This window comes from Symphalangus syndactylus, chromosome 15 (assembly GCF_028878055.3).
Source record: "Symphalangus syndactylus isolate Jambi chromosome 15, NHGRI_mSymSyn1-v2.1_pri, whole genome shotgun sequence".
Taxonomy (NCBI): Eukaryota; Metazoa; Chordata; class Mammalia; order Primates; family Hylobatidae; genus Symphalangus; species Symphalangus syndactylus.
This window is the reverse complement of record NC_072437.2, coordinates 81,187,491-81,206,077: the sequence shown is the minus strand read 5'-3', so window position 1 is coordinate 81,206,077 and position 18,587 is coordinate 81,187,491. Positions and strand designations below refer to the sequence as shown.

Sequence of the window (18,587 nt, the reverse complement as noted above, 5' to 3'; positions counted from 1 at the left end):
CAGATTTAATGCTATAAACTTGGCATCTCTGAATAAAGACTTCAGTACCTCCTCCTGCCCAAGGTCACTTTTCAGCCCAAGGTGGTCCTATGCAAATACATCTACAGCACTTAGCACACAAAAGAATCAAGGTAAGTGCTCCTGTGCAATTAGTTCACCTTTCCAGTGCTAAAATTCTCTAATTTGTTAAACATGACTCTCTCTTCATTGATTAATGCTAGAGACAATATACCCATTCTTTGATTCTTCTTTTGCAATTTAGCACTTACCAAAACTTTTCAGGGCATATTGTTATACCATGTATAGAGTTTCCAAGATACAGCTTGTCTTATGTGTCCCATTTTATTATCTCATTGTTTTCTTAGAAAAGACTTGCACATGAATTGTACTTAGAACTTTCATAATTTACAATATAGTGTGTATATTGTACAAAGAACTCCTATAGATAATTAATCCCACCTCGTGTTCTCTCCCTCCCCTTCCTTCCTTTCTTCCATCAGTTCTCTAGCTTTCATTTTAAGAGTGGCACTAGAATTCTGTCTCAGATTTGCAGAATGGGATGGGCTGGGATTGAAGCTCTTTTACTTTGGGAACCCATATCCCTCTACACAACTAGGAAATTGGCAAAATTATAAACACTGTTATACTTTTTATTAATAATGATACCTTCCTGGGTAAACTAGTGCACATACTGAACTGCAGAAGTAGGAAATTCTATTGGAATTTTAGCTATCATTTGCATTAATTGTTAAGGATTGTTTATAGATTCTTCAAAGCAAAATAAAACAAACTTTCCAAAATTTGCCTGTAGCAATGGACATAAAACATGAATTCAAATAATTCACCACCTCTGGGCCAAGCTTCTGCAGAGGCAGTATGTAGATGGTCACTCCAATGAACACTCTGGTTACTTATTGAAATCAAGAATCTTTTCTGCTCTATCAGGGAATGCAGTACCAAATCCAAGGTTAGCACTGGACCTCGTTTTGCGGGTAGAGGTTAAGTAATGCAAAGTGCCCACAGAATGGCCAGAGGCCAAGGGCAGGGCTTGTGACTCCAGAACACGTCAGCATCAGCACAAGGCGAGATTAAGTTTTTAAAGGGCTGTGAAAAGTATTAATTATTAGAAGTGTTAAAAGTGGGGAAATATAAAAAGAAGTTTCAACGATGACCAGTGAAAATCCCGTTTTAAAGGATTGCTGAGCAAAGAGCCTATCTTGGAAAGAAGGTGTAGGAAAGGAAAAGAAACACATTTGAGCCTTTTTGTGAAAGTGTTTAACCGTTTGTTTCTAAAATGGTAACATTAAAAAAATGGCTGAATCTTGACTTGATTTTTTTTTTTTTTTGAGATAGAGTCTTGCTGTCCCCCAGGCTAAAGTGCAATGGCTTGATCTTGGCTCACTGCAACCTCTGCTTCTCGGGTTCAAGCGATTCTCCTGCCTCAGCCTCCCCAGTAGATGGGATTACAGGCACATGCCACCATGCCCAGCTAATTTTTTGTATTTTTCGTAGAGACAGGGGTTTCACCATGTTGGCCAGGCTGTTCTCGAACTCCTGACCTCAAGTGATCCGCCTGCCTCGGCCTCCCAAAGTGCTGGGATTACAGGCGTGAGCCACCATGCCTGGCCAACCTGAATGACTTTTAAGAAGGATAAATACATGCAAAGAAAATGTCCGGAAGGGTATACACCAAAATAGTAATCGTAGTTGGTCCCTGAGAGGTAATACTACTGCATTTTTTTTTTTTTTTTTTTTTGGAAACAGAGTTTCGCTGTGTTGCTTAGGCTGCAGTGCAGCAGCATGATCTCAGCTCACTGCAACCTCCGCCTCCCAGGTTCAAGCGATTCTTCTGCCCCAGCCTCCCAAGTAGCTGAGATTGCAGGCGCCCACCATCACACCTGGCTAATTTTTTATGTTTTTAGTAGAGACAGGGTTTTCCCATATTGCCCATGCTGGTCTCGAACTCCTGAGCTCAGGCAATCCACTCTCTTTGGCCTCCCAAAGTGCTAGGATTATAGGCATGAGCCACCGCACCTGGCCAATCTTTTTCTTTATACATTTTTGTATTGCCTATTTTTTCTCCATAAGCACACACACTACTTTTACAATTGGGATGTGGTGGGGAAGAGAGGACAGTGAACTATTTTTATTTAAAAGAAAGACATTTTCACAGTTGGTATTAATCTGTAAAATGAGTGTTCGCATAGTTAAATTAGCAGGGCAAAGCACCATTGGGGAGGCAGAATATGTGTGACAGAAACAAAACAGAGACTAATTAAAAACAAATGAACACAAAGCTTGGGTTTTGTAACAGCAGCAGAATTTATAGAATTACAGCACCTCTAGAATCACGGAATCCACAATTTCCTGCATGTGTCAGTTTCTGCCAACTTTTGGTTGTCTGTGGTTTTCTTAAAATATCCTTGGAAGGGACTCCCAGGAAATCAGCTCAGTTCAACATTATAATAAAGATTTAAAGAATTTCTACAGGAGCTTCCTATTCATGACTGTGTTCCAATTTTCTGCCACACACTTTTTATTTAGATCCAAGGTTTACAAAGATTTACTGAATTCCTACAACACAACAAGGGGACTCTTTCTCATGTTACTTAATGTAACTTAAACTTAATGTAAGCTTCTTAAGAAACTGATGAGGTAGGTGTTATTATCCACATTTCCCAGATGGGGTCAAGTGAAGCTCAGAAATTGTGGTGCCCAATCTCACACAGCAAGTTGTTGCCTGAGCTGGGATTTGAACTCAGATCTTATGATTCAGTATCCTGTGTTATTTTAATGCTGTGCTAAGACCACCTCTTGAAAAGTCAAAAGATAGCACTAACAGTCCTAGCTTCCCCATATGAAGCCTCTGGGGCCCATCGGGAGGCAGGTTATATAAAGCATTCAATACATGGATGGTTGGGCTTCAAACAGCTCTAATTAAGTAAATGGCTTTATGTCAATTCACTTTATAAGAGCTTTTTAACTCTTCATAATTTTGTCAGGAATTGAGTGAAGAAGTTGCGTTTTTAAAAATTATATTAATTAAAAATAATTCTGTGTTAATAAGTGGAAAGAAATTGAGAAAGTGAAAATTTTAAAAATTGTAAGGAGAGTAATAATAAAATGTTAAAATTATGCAAGAAGAGACTTCTGGGTTTTTGTAGACGTAGAAATTTCAAAATACTGTTCATGGGTTGCCCTATAAATTCTTGGATGGGTTAAATATAAGCTCTAGCATATTCTAACTTATTCCAGTCTGCCCAGTGATCCCAGGGAAAGGTAATCCACAGCTGCCATTGCCCACATGGTCTATCTGTCCTTGTCAGCTTCTTCATATCTTCAATCTAAAATTCACGCTACAGCAATAGACTAGCTTTTTACATTATACATGGTGTGATCATCTAAATGATTGCTACTAGGGAATATGAATATGAAAATATGCATATATACGTTGGCCACTGATAATCAATTACTACCCAAGTGGTTTATTTAACAAATAGCTTTATTAAGTCCTACTGGTAATTCAAATTGAAGTTTGTTGCACCTGGTCAAGTGATAAATTATGCTTATGTTCACTTTTTTGTCCTCAAGAATAATAATTATTACACTGTAGGCTCCTTAAAGGAATAGATAGATCGTATTTTATACTTTATTGGTAACAAACACAGCTTGAAGAAACAACTGATTATGAGGTAGGTACTCAATAAATACTTGTTCGATTTACTGATTTGCTTATGCATCTTCTTGGTGTTGACAATCAAATAAATTATTAGATTAAAAATAGAAGTGAGATTAGTAAATCTACCAATTCTTTTCCCTTTAGCCATAAAATGTCATGGTGCAATGAATCTAAATTAGGCAGTAGTTTTTAATGTGAGCTTCAGAGGAAGTTCTCTTAACTCCCTGAAATTTTATTTAAACATTTTTTATACATTAATATGTTCATTTTCCTGAAGAAAGGATCCATAGCTTTCTTCGGTTTCTTGGAAATATATAGCTCCATAAACTGTTAGAACCACTGATACCAAATATATCTACCTGCACCCCAAATGTCAGGAATGATGACTAAGAAAGAAAACTGGTCGTCTTTTGCTTAGTATAAACTATAACATTTTTTTCTCTGATTTTTTTACCTTCCTAAAGATGTCTGATCTCCAGTCAGAATTGAGTTTTCCTAAATAGTATGTGGAATAAGGCAATGTTTAAAGACATGGATACACACAGGATGACTTGAGGCTGCTTCTTGTTCCTGTACTATACTCTGGACTGAGTTCGTACTTTCTTTCCAGGTGCAGGTCAAGGTGTTTTTTTATTATTTAAAACTCTAATGGACTAAGTGATCTGGGACCTAATTATGAGGGAAATTACCTGTATCCTTATGCGTGCTCATAGCCACTAAAATCAACAGCATTTCAGCTAACGGTCTCTGCCTTCTCACTTCAAAGGATTTGGGGCAATGGGCTCCTAGCATGAGGAGTTGACTTTGAAATTCATGGTATATCTCACAGTCTAAATGTATCAGTCTTTAAAGGTAGAAAGCTTTTTTTTTTTTTTTTTAGACTGACAAAACAGTTGTGACCAAATAAGTTTAGAGTGTTTCTCCACAGGCCCCACACCTTCACCATCCTGTGTTTTTAAATTAATGATTGACTAGTTTACTGCAGTGCTGCAAACTGAAAAAAGCAGTTATGTTAAGGAACATTGCCTTTAGGAAGAAAAATAGAACTTTTACAAATATGCTACTGATTTTAAATCCGGCTGATAATAACATATAAAAATGAATCTCTCAGCTGTACATTTTATTATTACCTAGTACTTAAGTAGCAGAAGGAGCTATGGGGTTGATAGCATATAACCCTAGTTGCTCCTCCAAACTTTTATGTTTAAGTTGGTCAGAAACACTATATATCTATGTTATTCTTTCTTTCTATTACCTTTTAACATACATTAACGTATTTAACATACATTAAGTTAACATACATTAAGATTGCGATATGCCTATATTCTTATTTTTAAATGCTAGCTTCTTATATTTATTTTTAGAAAGACAAGACTGTCCCCTTTGGTGGTCATCAGAGAAATTACAGCTTTATTAACATTTTTCCACCTACCAAGTAAGACAAGCACTTGGGAAGCTGTTGAAATTGTAGGGATTTCAACCTTCTAAAGGTTCACTGAAAATCACCTCGCAAAAAGCAGATTAATAGGAGAGAAGACATACAAAACTTATATTCATGTGCATAATCCAAGGGAATTGCAGGAGAATGATTGCCCAATAACCCAGTGGGGTACACAGATGCTCATATACCCTTCTTCATAGGGGAAGAATAGAAAGTGAAATGTGGATGATTTTAAGGGGGATAGTAAAAAAATTTTAGTGGAATTCAATGAGCTTGGTGAACATACAATGGCCTGGGATAAAGTCTGTTGGGTCCTCAGAGCAGTGGGACAAAAGTATGTCCAGTTGTGTTGACAGGCTTCAATCTTTCTTCCTGTGATGTGAGTTAGATTAATAAAAACTCAGGGAAGGCAAGTGCGTTCTTCTTCGGCAGATCTGTTTTCTAGGCAGATGAAAGACCTTCAGAGAACAATTTCATCCTGTGCTTTGGGTGAGACAGAAGACTGAGAGACAGGAGGCAGACAGAGGGTCAGAGAGACTTTGAGGCTGCTTCTTCAGTCCAGCATGTCAAAGTGCCATATTTTCCAGTATCAGTTTCTGAGCCCAACAAAACCCTAAAAGCAACTTTCTAAGGAAAATGAAGCTTTAAAATTGTTTTGGAAAATTCTGACTCATACCCATTCTATAGGTTGGCTGTCAAAGGTCTATTTTCTGTATCAGAGTTTTTCTGCTTCTTTTGCAAGTTTTAGAGCTTCCTTTCAAGTGAAAAATTTAAGTATCTAAGGTTTCAACCTAATAAAAAAGCTCCAATATCACAACAAATGTCTTCTAAGAAGATTGTCAATTGAGTGAAGATAGATAAATCCGTTAAAGGGACCTCCACTAGAGAACACATGGCACCCAAATAAATCCATTTTAGTTTTCACTTTATTTCAGTTATATTTCACAGCTGTGGTATCATGAGTGGAGAGAGAAGCAGCTCATAGGCGAGCCTGAGTTCAAAGGAATTGAAATTTAGCATGGAATGCAAAACTGAAGACTTCTGCCTCTAAGACGATGATTGTAGAAATACCGAGGTTGAAGGATGTGGACTTGGTGCTACACCAGACAGCAGAATTAGCAGTCTGGGGTGACCCTGCATGTATGGGTCAGTGTCCATGAACACTACTCTTTACAGGAGAAAAATGCGTACCTGATAAACTATTAGAAATGTGTATTTCTGGCCTGGCGCGATGGCTCATGCCTGTAATCCCAGCACTTTGGGAGGCCGAGGCAGGCGGATCACTTGAGGTCAGGAGTTGGAGACCAGTCTGGAAAACATGGTGAAACTCTGTCTCTACTAAAAACTCAAAAAAAAAAAAAAAAAGAAAAAAAAATTAGCCGGGCTTGGTGGCCGGCGCCTGTAATCCCAGCTACTAGGAGGCTGAGGCAGGAGAATTCGCTTGAACCCGGGAGGCAGAGGTTGCAGTGACCCAAGATCACACCACTGCACTCCAGCCTGGGTGACAGAGCGAGGTTCCGTCTCAAAAAACAAAACAAAACAAAAGTGTATTTCTCTTAAAACTCTTTTCCTCATCCTTCTGCTCTAGAAGGGACAGTATAAACTGCTCATGAACACTGACTTTCACATTTTGAGAGGTTAGGTTCTGAGCTTTGGCCCCCTCACACCCAGGGGATCCCACTGGGGTCCCTGCAGAGTGCTTCTACATGCATCCTTTGTTAAGGGTGCACAATGGATAAGTATTATTTTCTCTCTTTGTACTGGGGTTCTGACCGCCAGGGGGGAAAATAGCCACACACAGGGAAATGGCATAAGTTAAAATCAAGCAAGCCTTGTGGGGTGGTATTGACTTTCCCAGCATCCAAGTCTTTGCCTTCAGGTTACGTGAAGCTAGAAAACAATGTCATTCATTCAACATTTACAGGGAACTCACAAAGTACAGAGTACTACGCTAAGCACTGGAGGGCATGCAAAAGTGAGCAAAACACAATCCCTGCCCTGAGGATTCCTGCCAGAAAGGGTATTTCAAGTATTACCCAGATCTTACGACCCTTGAAGAAATGCTTGTGTGAATAAAATCCCACTCAGAATTTAAAATAAGCAAGGAAAAGTATACTACTAGGACAATATATCTTTTAAGAGGCAGAGAATGTAAATGTGCTTTAAACATTTATTTCTAAAGTATTACAATGTAGTTGGGATGGAGGAGCGGGGGATGTGGGTGTGTGGGGGGCGGTGGTGGGAGCGGTTCTTGGACGAGCCTGACTTTAAGGAGGCACTGCTTAGATGCCTGCACAGCTAAGTTGAATCCTAACAAAGAGGAGGCCGGCACTCTTATCTGGGAAGTGCATAACTTTGAGAAAAAGTAGCCTCCAAGGAGGAAAAAAAGGCAACATGTCACCTGGGGTTGGGATCCCCTCACCCTTACCAACCTGAATGCTGACCGCACCCCGGCCGAGCCACTCTGGGCCGCACACCCCGCATCATCTGCCCAGGCCACGTGGCCCAATTCCACCGTATACCCCAAGCCCACAACCCTGGAACACGCCCGCTCCAGCCTGGAGTCGGCCACGTGCGCCCGGGTTCTCCTCTTGGCCCTTCAGCGGGCCCGGCGCCTCCAAGGTCGCCGTAGCAACCGTGCGGTCCCTCTCTCGGTTCCCCCGCTCCCAGTAGAGCAGTCCGGACCGCGGCGGTGGTGGCGGGAGCGAGCAGCCTCGGCCCCTCCCGAGAGGGGGCAGCGCGACCGTGGGCTGCGGGCGCCGCCTCTGCTGCATCGGTGGCTGCGCGCTCCGCTCGGCTCTGCCGGGCTGGGATCCGGAGCCCTAGCGCGCCTCGCTGACTTTCACTCCTCCTCTGCTGCCGCCCCGTGGGCAGCTTCTCCAAGCGAGACGCGCGTTCGATCCTCCTTCCCCGCGTTTACGGATTTCCGGGGGCGTAGAATTTTGCCTCGGTCCCTACGAGCATCTCTCGGCCTCTCTCCCCCTCCCCTCGCGACTCCCCCACCCCGTGGGCGCGCGCGCACCCATACACTCACACTCGCAGGCGCGCGTGCGCACGCCCGCGCGCCTCCAGCCGCGGAGTCTCCAGCGCCCCTCAGCAGATCCCCGCTCTCCTGGGCGCCGCTACTCACACAGGCTTCCAGCCGCCACGGGGCGTCCTCTGTCTGCTGCAGCGGCGGCGGCGGCGGAGGCAGAGGGAACGGCGACTGCAGCCCGGCCGCGTCTCCCAGCTCCGTGCTCGGGACAGAGTCCGGGAGAAGCAAAGAAGGAGGAGGACGCCGAGGCTAGGAGGAGCCGCGCCGCGCCCGGCGCCCCAGTCCGCGCAGCGGGTTGCCTCCGCTCCCCATACGGCGGCCCCAGGTAAGCAGCTCCGTGGCCCGCAGCATCCCTGGGGCGTCCGGGCTCCGAGCCGGGGTCCTCTGGTCTCGCCCCCGCCACGGCACCTGGATCTAGACTGAAAGGGGAGTGGGCGAGGGGGGAGGGGAGTGGAGCTAGAGGTGAGGCCGGTAAGGAGGGGTTCGTGGACGCGTGGGAGCTTCGGTGCAGCCCCCACGCCCTTCCCCGCCGTGCCCCGTCTCAAGCTCCCTCACTTTTACGAGCCCGGGGGTGCCCAGCGCCCCAGACAGCTGTTCCCCGCTCTCCCCTCCGCCCGCCAGCCAGTGTCGGCTCCGGGCTCCGGGCTCCGCGCCCGCCACGCGCCAGTCACCTCCCCTGCACCTTGGACAGCGCACCCCGCACCCGTCTCCCCCGGCGGGCGTCGCCCCCGGGACCCGGTCCTGCCCACACAGTGCTCCCGCTGCCCTCTTCTTTCAGGTTTTCACCCTCCCGCTCTGCATCCCTTCTCCAGCCTTGGCGGACTCCGCTCTGCTGCGGGCCGGAAACTTTCCTCCCCGCCTAGTCTGCGTTGGGTACTATTGTTATTTGTGACTGTCCCCTCTCGCGGGGATCTCCGACACCTTGGACAGGTCTTCGTCGGCGGGAGCGCGCCCTGCCTGGCCCAGCGCGAGGTAAAGGAGGCACTGGGGCAGCCGAACTCGGCCGCTGCCAGGGTGCAGAGCCCGCGCCTCGGCCGCTGGACGCCGGCCGCCTCCCCGCCTCTCCGGATCCGACACGTGCGAGCCTCCCACGGACGCGGCCCCTCCCAGACCACCCCACGTCCTCCCCCTGCACGGCCACAGCCACCCCATAGGTTGGACACCCGGGGCTCGCGGTTCCTGATTGGCTGAAGGCGTAACCCCGCCCTCTTTCGGAGGGGGGTGGTTCTGGAGTGTTGTGGTTGTCATCCCGCGGCGAGCACATGGGGAAAGTGGGGTCGACAGGTGGGCAAGCCCAGCTCTGTGGAATCTCTGCGTCTCCCTGTATAGCCACTGAGCCACGCTTCTTCACCCAGATACACTCCTCTTCTCTCCTTTTCTCTCCCTCAATCTTTCACTGCTGTAACATTACATGAAAAAAGAAACTGGCTTTGTAATCCTAATTTTGTTAAGATTGCATTTGTCTGGTGGTAGCAATTTTTAAAAGCAGACACAGGAGAATGCAGGAAATACGTGCGTATGGAGAGGTTCCTGGCCAATTGGGCTGCAGATATGAGTCTGGTAGTTTAGAGAAAGTAATGAAGGGTGCTTAAGGGATCTGAAGAGGGTGGAGAAAGTGGGAAGGAAATTGATTCCTGGAGGAGAGACACAGGTGAGCGAGCTTGGAAAGCTGAGATGGTGGGCCTTCTCGAGAGGTGGGTGCGTGCTGTTGGAGACGGCTCTGTCAAGCAAAGTGGTAATATTGCCTGGTACTTAGCTTATGGTTAACACACTCTGCTTTTGTTTTACTAGTGTTGCCACTTTGATAGAGACTTTATATTAATAATGTCTATTCATGTAATGGATATTGCTTATTCCAGTTTCTTGTAATATACAGATTTGAAAGTGATAATGAGTTTGAAAAAGTGAAAGCCCTCTTGGAGGAGATGCATTAAATAGTTAAAGTGCTTTCGGAATATTGTGAGGGAAGACGGATGAGCATTGCATAAAATGCAGATTGTTCTGGCATTATTTAGAGCCTTTGAAGAAATATACGTGTACGTATAAATGATACTGATTTCTCTTCATTTCAAAGCGTGATTGCCTCTAGCATTTTCCAGCTTTAATTCCTTCAGGCTGTTTTGATGTTGTGTCTGTACATCTAAGAATATTGTAATTCTTATCTTTAGAAGACTTGTCAATGCAAAACAAACAGCAACTGATGCAAGTTAATGTTGACAACTTTATTTTGAGTACACTGTGTGTTATTTTATTTGTAAGCTAGTGATATATGCAAGAGTAACATAGCATGACTGTTGTTCCCATGGACCCATATCAAAACAAAGTGGGGAATCACATGAGGTTATTCCAGGGAGAACAATTCAATTATTTTTGAGATGAATAAAATTTAAGATTCTTGGTTGTAAACAGCAACACTTTTTGAATTATCTTTGTACACATTGGTAGCATATGATAGTAAAACAACATATTAAATGTATTACATGATTCTAAAGTAGATGGTAAAGGCTTTCCATTATTATTTTTATATAAGTAGACAGAATTGCTTTTCTGACTGGAGGACCTCCTATTCAAGAAACAGGATTTGATATATGTGACAAATTGGAAATTATTGCTATTGTTAAGAAAATAATTCTGTGTTTTTATTTCTCTAGTTCATACCTTGATTTCCCTAAGGGATTTAGTTTCAAGTTGTGGGCCTATTAAATTTAGATGGGTTTGTATGTAGGAGAATGTATATAATCACATATGCATACATGCAAAATATTTGTATGTATATCAGCACACAGTTGTATATTTATACACATAATTTTAGGGTACATTCAGTGTATTTATTCATATGTATGTTATTGTCATCCTTAGAATTTTTTCTCATTTCTTTTTGTCCAAAAGGTGGCCCTGTTTTAAACTGTAGAAAGCATTATCACCAGTAGAATTGGCCAGTAGATCATGGAAACAGACAATAGTATTTTGTTGCCTGGCAACCACCTACTGTGAATGAAAAACAAAGCAGTGACAGCTGCTTCCACATCCTGATACTCACTCTGTAGCTCAGGCATTGCAACCCTCCAAATGAGACAGATCCACTAAGTTTCATTTGAGTAAGGTGAAGCTGTTTCTTTTTTTTGGATGTTTTTTAAGGAATATTAAATGTTTTATTATAATAAGAATTATTGTGGGATGAAATGAAGCATCTAACTTCAATTGCCCTCTTAAGCCTAGTATAAACTGAAAAATGCAAGATTGGGAGGATTGTTTAGACCCTTCTCATTCTTCCCTTTTTAGTCATTAAACATCGTAAGCAAATCTTCTGCTGCTGCCAGGTGCTCTTAGGATATTACAAAAACCTGAGTTTTCTATGATACCTAAATAGATGGCAGGATTTTACTGCTAGGAATGAAGTAGAGACTGAGGCTCTAGCCTGACTCTTTAATATTAAGGAACACTGAGGCATAGTGAGATTATGTGACACAACCCTGGTGACAGACCCAGTCTCAGGATGTCTTCCCCTGGGTCACACTTGACCATTTCTTTCTCTCCTTGATTATTCTTTCTTTGTTTTTTGTTTACATAACATTTGCAACCAAGATTTTTATCTTAATGAAAACCTAATATTGTAATTTCTAATATTGTACTTAGAAAATACAATAACATTTGAGAGTAAAAAATCAACATTGACATGCTAGGCTAGATTGTGGTCTTAGATGCATTGTGTATAATATATTGTGCCTTCAATCTCTAAAAGTCCTATGATTCCTGCCTCTTTCCCTAAACTGGGAAGCCCAGTCCCTTGCTTTGGTAGTTGTCTATAGCTTTGGGCAGTCTTTAATAATCTCTTATTCTGTGTGAATTTTCAACAGGGATGAGACTCAAGATTGTATTGGTCAGTTTGTATACCTGTACATTATAGCTAATCAATCAATCACTCATTACAATCTCCTATCCTACAAAGCAAGGGACATACTGTTGGTGTAGTGATCTGGGCTCTTTAAAGTTCGTGGGGTGCCTGTGTCCCTGCATAATATTTGTTTCAGTCTTTTATCAAAGCCATCTTGCCAAAGGTGTTACCTAATGCCTGTTAGTGGAAGATGAGTCATCTATCTCTGAGAGAGGTGATAGTGCGGATTGTTTCTTTATGCTAAAATGATAATGAATGGATTATAGGTTGGAAAACTTGGATCATATATGCATTATTAGTCATTTCTTCTAAACCTAGGAAATATATATTGTGTGTAATACATTTTGAGGTTCCGTGTGCTATTTTAAATAATCTGTATTCCATTGTTATTTATGACCAAAGTAAGCATTTAACTTTAACATAATTCCTTAAGTAGAAAACCTTGACATTGACTGATTGGAGAAACAATGTAGTGACAGTATTAAGTACCATTAAAGAGTCCTTTTCACCAGAAAAGATGTATTTTAGTAGATTTGTAGAGGGGAATAAATGGATTTACAGCATGTTAAACCTAGTTTTAGAAGCCTGCTATTAACTTGTTCTAGCTAGAAGGATTTTCCAAAAGAATAATAATTTGGCAAATTTCAAGTGAACTTCACTTTAAAAAAATCTATTTTCCACCGTCTGGATATAATTTGTCTAGGAGAAGTACTTGTTTCAGATCCACTAGGATTAATCTGAATATCAAGGTTATGTTTCTTAAAAAATTTCTGAGCTATTTCTGCATCCACTTGCATAGTGTGATGTTAAATATTCTTTAGTTCATACATTTAATTTAACCTGCTGGAATCTTGAGATTTAATTAACTTCCTTCTCCTATTTTCATGTGCAAGATAATTTGTGTGTATGTGCAAACACACAATACTTATATTTTTTTCTTTTTGTCACTTTTCATTTCTATGATAGAATATCAGAGGGCCTGATTTGTGTTTCTTTCATACAGTAAAGAGCTTTAAACAAGAGATATTTATGTTTTCAATTTTCTTATGTCAGCTTCTGCTGTTATAACCTGTAAACTCTTACCCACCCAAATGGGATGATTGCTAAAAATAAGCAAACAAATAAATATATAAGCAGCATTCTGTTTGCTACCCCCCAGGATAGCCAGGAAGGCATATTTTCTCACTCTTAGGTACACATATACTTCCACAAACACATAGAGTTTAAGGTCCTACAGACTCTTATTTAAATAGTGGACAAAGCCGGGTGCGGTGGCTCACGCCTGTAATCCCAGCACTTTGAGAGGTCGAGGTGAGCGGATCACCTGATGTCAGGAGTTCAAGACCAGCCTGACCAACATGGAGAAACCCCTTCTCTACTAAAAATACAAAATTAGTCGGGATGGTGGCGCATGCCTGTAATCCCAGCTACTCAGGAGGCTGAGGCAGGAGAATTGCTTGAACCTGGGAGGCAGAGGTTGCAGTGAGCCGAGATTGCACCATTGCACTCCAGCCTGGGCAACAAGGGTGAAACTCCATCTAAAAAAAAAAAAAAAAAGTGGCCAAATTAGTATTTGATTGGGAGAACTGTGTATGGTAGTTTTTCAAGTAAAATTAATGTATTCAGATATTTAGAAATGTAGCAGCATAGGAAGAATTCATTTGAATTACTCCCTCTGGAAAATTTTCATGTTTACACTGTCAACATAACCCCCAGCACTGAGAACAGTGTCCGGTACCTACAGCATATAGCCTGGCATATGGCAGACACTAAGTATATATTTTGTGGAATTAATGCATCATCTCTCCCTCTTTGTGTAATGCTGCAAATATTTCAAGCTTCATTTGTGTGGATAGTAAAAGTTTAGAGAATGGAGAAGAAATTACTGTAATTTCTAATTGTTTCTGGCACTGCATATTTTAAGCCAAAATAGCCAACTTAGCCAGGACATTTTGGAATATGTTTCTTGTCAGTATAGAAAGTAATGCCAGGGCTATTTATTTTCCACAAATACAGCCATCCTAAGTATAGAATAGCCCTTTAATAGCCCACAGCAGCATAACAAAGGTTATGGCAGCAAGTCCAAAGGAATACTTTGTTTAGTTGGTGCTTGAGGGTAAAGTTTGCTAGCCCCAATGTAAATTATCCAGACTGGAATGTGACCAAGGTGCTGTGTTAACATCTCTAACAGTGGGAGAAAAGCCACAGGTGAGGTCTGTAATGACTTCAGTGGGCAAAGCCTTTGCTCTGGTCTCATTTGCAAGAGAGCGCCTTGAGCATCTTGAAAGCCCCAGAAGCCATTGTGGATGTAAGGGATAGAGCCCAGAGTTACCATCTGGATCCCAAGTACCACATTTCTAGTCACTGGAAGAAGTCATAATTCCAGGTGTTTGTGCCATTGAAATAAAACTTTCTTCTTTATCCTGTTGAATCTTTGTGAGGGAGGAGGTAGTGTCCCTGAAGACAACCCTGACAGAATCATAGGATAGGTAGTCTTTCATACCTCCAGTTCCTTTTACAGTGAGTGCCCTTTACCTTTCTACCACTGCCCAGGTGTTTATCTCCTTTGTAGGGTTTTATTCACATCTGTGTATCAGCACATCTTTGTTAAAGTGTAAAAGCTGATAAAAGGTTAAAGTACTTTTCTGGAGGGATTCCTGGGTGTCTTGCATATATTAGGTGCTCAATATGTACTTGCTTAGTTTTAATAGTGGAATTGTACCTCCTATTTTAATACATAGGGAAGATTTTTTTTTTTATCTAAGGAACCTTTCAATACCACTTACATAATATCATACTATGTATTTCTTTGGGGATTATTTCTTTAATAAACATTTGTTGGGCATTTACTGTATAAATGGTACTGTATTTGCTTTGGGGATCATACAGATTTTTTTTTTTTTTTTTTTTTTTGAGACTGAGTCTCGCTCTGTCGCCCAGGCTGGAGTGCAGTGGCGCCACCTCGGCTCACTGCAAGCTCTGCCTCCCGGGTTCATGCCATTCTCCTGCCTCAGCCTCCCAAGTAGCTGGGACTACAGGCGCTCGCCACCATACCCTGCTAATTTTTTGTATTTTCTTTTTAGTGGAGATGGGGTTTCACCGTGTTGGCCAGGATGGTCTCGATCTCCTGACCTCGTGATCTGCCCGCCTCAGCCTCCTAAAATGCTGGGATTACAGGCGTGAGCCACCGCGCCCGGCCTCATGCAGATTCTTAAGGCACAGTTGCCACTCATGGAAGAGAACATGCTGCTTGCAGGGAAGTGCACAGATTCAATGTGTTCTGACAAGTGGACTGTGCATGGAGGTTGGTATGGAGAGGCAGGGCAGAAGACACAGACCATGGAGGACCTGGTAGAGTCCACCAAAGATTTTGAGCTTAATAGTGTTGTCAGTGTTTTTCAAATCTGTCTGTTCATAGGAATCCCACGATGTGTTTGTCACGATACTGATTTCCAGATCCCACCCAAGACCCACTGAATGGATATCTTCAGGGACGTGGCCTGGTGCAGCAGACATAGTTTGCTACTCATGCTTTGACACTCCCTGCTTCAGGATGCAGTTCTGCAAGTACCTCCTGTTCCCCACCTGGGGTTTCTCTCCCGTGTGTGGGGAAGCTTAGTAGTGCAGCACAGTTAATGGCCTCAGGAATAGACCTCAGCCAGTGACACGAGAGAGTTGGGTAATATGCTGGCATCCTCAGTTACCCACAGTCATAGCCAGCTAGACAACCTGTGCTTTAAAAATGGCTGTCTCCCTTCTCCATTCCTCTACCAGTACTTCCTAGGATCCCCTCCCCAAATAAATAACTTGTACTTAAATTCTGTCACAAGGTTGGCTTCTTCAACATAAGATATAGAAGAATCTGCCTTTTTTTTTTTTTTTTTTTAAATAACGAAGCAAGTTTGGGAGACCTGGCCTCAGGTGATAGAGACCTACTGATGAGGGCATTGCTTCTTAGATTTGCAGCTTAGAAAGATGATCCTGGCAGATGTGTGGGAAATGGATTGATGGAGGAGGAGTTGGGGACATGGAGACCAGCTAGGAAGTGGCACTGCTCAATCATGAGTAACTAAGCTAAGGTAGTAACTGTGGGGATGGAGATACGGAAAGGATTTGAGATGGATTCTCTAAAACAGTCAGCATGACATAGAGGCCTGCGCCATGTGGTCACTTAGCTGCCATTCCCCAGATGAGTGTTAGCCCTCCACCTCGTCCTGTTGCCCTGCCCTGCCCTGCCCTGCCCATTAGACTTGGCACCCCTGAAAGGGCTGGGAATCCTCTGTCTTGCCTATAATCTTAGGCTTTCTATAGTCAGGTAGTACATGTCTGAGCATAAATAAAAGAAGGAAAGATAAATTGAAGAATATGAATAATTCACTATCAGATCATTAAAGGAAGAAAGTTATATTTTACGGGAAGGATTTGTGGAGTTGTAGAGAAGGAGAGCTGAAGAGAGATCTGTGGTGCATCATTTTGTGATGAATAGTGATTTTTCCCCCCTTTCTCTTGGCGAAGAGGTGATTTTCATCTATCATCAGTTTCTGGAAGACCTAGCATGACTCTTTGTGCATTTGTATCTGTTGTTTTCCCTGCTGCTTGATAGCCTATATTTTAGCTAAGTGAATGAGTGGTAGCTGGAGGTGGGGTTGTTTTTTTTCCTCTTGTTCTGATATAATGCCAAGCTTTTGACTGCAATTTTTCCTGCCAGTTCTTAGGCCACTAGCTCCCAAAGGAGAAAAAGGGGTAAAGAGAGTGAGAGAAAGAAAACATAAATCTGTAAAGAGAGCTGTTTTGAATTAAATGCTTAATTATGAAATGAAGAGGTTGAAGCTTGTTAGAAGATATGAAATAAGATAAGGCAGGCTTCTAATTGTCCCATGTAGGAATACTAATATTTTGGCTCTCTCTATAGTTAGAAATGCAAAGGCCGAATAATCAAACAATAGCAACCTGACATCATCCCCATATTTTTGCAAAAGTAGTATTGAGACAATGACAAAGAAAAGACCAAATTATAAGAAGTGGTGGAGTGGGTCAGCAAAGAGCTTACTGGGCTTTGCTTAACAGCGAGAACAAAAGAGTGCTGACAGTAGAAATACTGAGCATGTGAGTGTAAGGGGCCCCAGACACACAGTAGAAAAGAAGAAGCCTTGTTAATTGTGGCTATTATGTACATACTTATACTATTTTTTATTAAACATTTTATTTTGGGATAATTGTAGATTCACATGCAATTTTGAGAAATAATACAGACTTTGGGAGGCCAAGGGGGTGGATCACTTGAGGTCAGAAGTTTGAGACCAGCCTGACCAAAATGGTGAAACCCCATCTCTACTAAAAATACAAAAAAAAAAAAAAAAAAAAATTAGCCAGGCATAGTGGTGGGCACCTGTAATCCCAGCTACTTGGGAGGCTGAGGCAAGAGAATCGCTTGAACCCGGGAGGCGGAGGTTGCAGTGAGCCGAGATCATGCCATTGCATTCCAGCCTGGGCAACAGAGTGAGACTCTGTCTCAAAAAAAAAAAAGAAAAAAAGAAATAATACAGAGAGATCCTGTGTACCCTTTGCCCAGTTCCCACAAAGATAACATCTTATAAAACTATAGTGTACAGTTTTATTAGGAAGATATTGACATTGATACAATCCATCAATCTTATTCAGATTTCCTCAGTTTTACTATGTGTGTGTATGTGTGTGCACACATATGTATTTACTTTTATGGACTATTTATGATATTTTTCATTTTAAAAGTCAGCCTTTTTTAGTGTAGAATTTTTCTTAAGAATTTTTTTCACCTGTTTGGACTAGTCCTGACTTAATTGTAATTGAAGAGAGTGTAACAGAGAATAAATTCCCCAACCCCCTTCCAATGTGGATTCTGCATAGCAGCATCGGGGCCGCTTGAATGTGGCAGGAAGGTCAGTCAGCTATTCCAGAAGGTAGAACTTCTAGTTTGTTTATTCCTTTGTGACTATTGTATGGCAATAAGCAAACCTTTTTAAAGTATGCCTATTTTTTTTTTTTTTTTTTTTTTGAGACGGAGTCTCGCTCTGTCGCCCAGGCTGGAGTGCAGTAGCGCAATCTCGGCTCACTGCAAGCTCCGCCTCCCGGGTTCACGCCATTCTCCTGCCTCGGCCTCTCCGAGTAGCTGGGACTACAGGCGCCCGCCACCACGCCCGGCTAATTTTTTTTTGTATTTTTAGTTGAGACGGGGTTTCACCGTGGTCTCGATCGATCTCCTGACCTCGTGATCCGCCTGCCTCGGCCTCCCAAAGTGCTGGGATTACAAGCGTGAGCCACGGCGCCCGGCAAAATATGCCTATTGTAAAAGGAGCTTCTTATTCAAGCTCACTGGAACTCCTCTTCCTTTCACCAGCATTTCTATCCTCTGGTGTTGGGTACAGCATTCCTTGCTCTTCCTTCCTCCTCTCTGTATATGAGGGGGCTCACCCCTGCAGGCTGCTTTCTCAGATTTCTGAGTCAGCTGGCTTGCTGTGTTTTACCCTTGGGAGGCACTGGTGGGAGACTGCAGGGAAAA

General features: G+C 42.6%; 1 protein-coding gene across 4 annotated transcripts in view; it reads left to right on the top strand.

Annotated features, from left to right (window-relative positions):
* Nucleotides 1–7,929: 7,929 nt before the first annotated feature.
* ENOX1 (ecto-NOX disulfide-thiol exchanger 1) overlaps nucleotides 7,930–18,587 on the top strand; it is a 597,973-nt gene continuing 587,315 nt past the window's right edge. For all 4 annotated transcript variants that reach the window (XM_055244863.2, XM_055244859.2, XM_055244860.2 and 1 more), the window contains exon 1: nucleotides 7,930–8,479. The gene's annotated coding sequence lies outside the window, so the exon portion shown is untranslated. The remainder of the gene's footprint in view (nucleotides 8,480–18,587) is intronic.